Source organism: Theropithecus gelada, chromosome 17 (genome assembly GCF_003255815.1).
Source record: "Theropithecus gelada isolate Dixy chromosome 17, Tgel_1.0, whole genome shotgun sequence".
Classification (NCBI taxonomy): domain Eukaryota; kingdom Metazoa; phylum Chordata; class Mammalia; order Primates; family Cercopithecidae; genus Theropithecus; species Theropithecus gelada.
Window position 1 is genome coordinate 59156576 of NC_037685.1, and position 727 is coordinate 59157302.

Here is a 727-nt window from a genome sequence, read left to right on the forward strand (position 1 = left end):
TTTTATACAGTTATAAATGCAAAGAGCTCTTCCAAGGAGAATGAAATCACATGTTGAACTCTTCTGAGCAAAGGTGCAATGTAATTGCAAAGTGGAACATAATTATCACTGGGCAGAGAACAGTCTTAGGAATCTTCCTTATTGGCAGACCTTAAGGTACGATGGTCTTATTCCAGACTGGGAATGTAAAACAGAGACGGAGGTGAAGAGAGACAGAGATATGCAACATTCCACCAAGAAAGGACTCTTCCCTTGAAAGTGCTGGATTTTCACTCCAGGAAGGAGAATAGGGTTTATGGCCGATCTCCTTGGCAATCATTCTCTCTGTGAGTTCTTCATTTTGAATGGGGGTGGTGGTATGTCCAGCTAGAGGGAGGAATCATGATTGTCTAAACTAGTCATGGCCATCCCAGTCTTTGCTAGATACTTGAGTAATATCTTTCCCAGTTCTGGCCAATGAGATGTAAGAGAAAGTCTGCTGAGTTCTTGTGAGAACTGCTTTATTTCATAATTAAAGAGAACAACTAACAGAATACTTCCTTCCCTTCCTGTTTGGGTGAGGATACTGCGGGAGCCACCCTGCATCTATGAAGGAGAAGTCAAGGGAATCTGAGAGACAACAGCCCAGACCCCCATCACGGAGCTGCACGTGACCCTGGAACTTAAGTTTCCAGTTATTCCCTATATATATATATATATATATATATATATATATATATATATATAT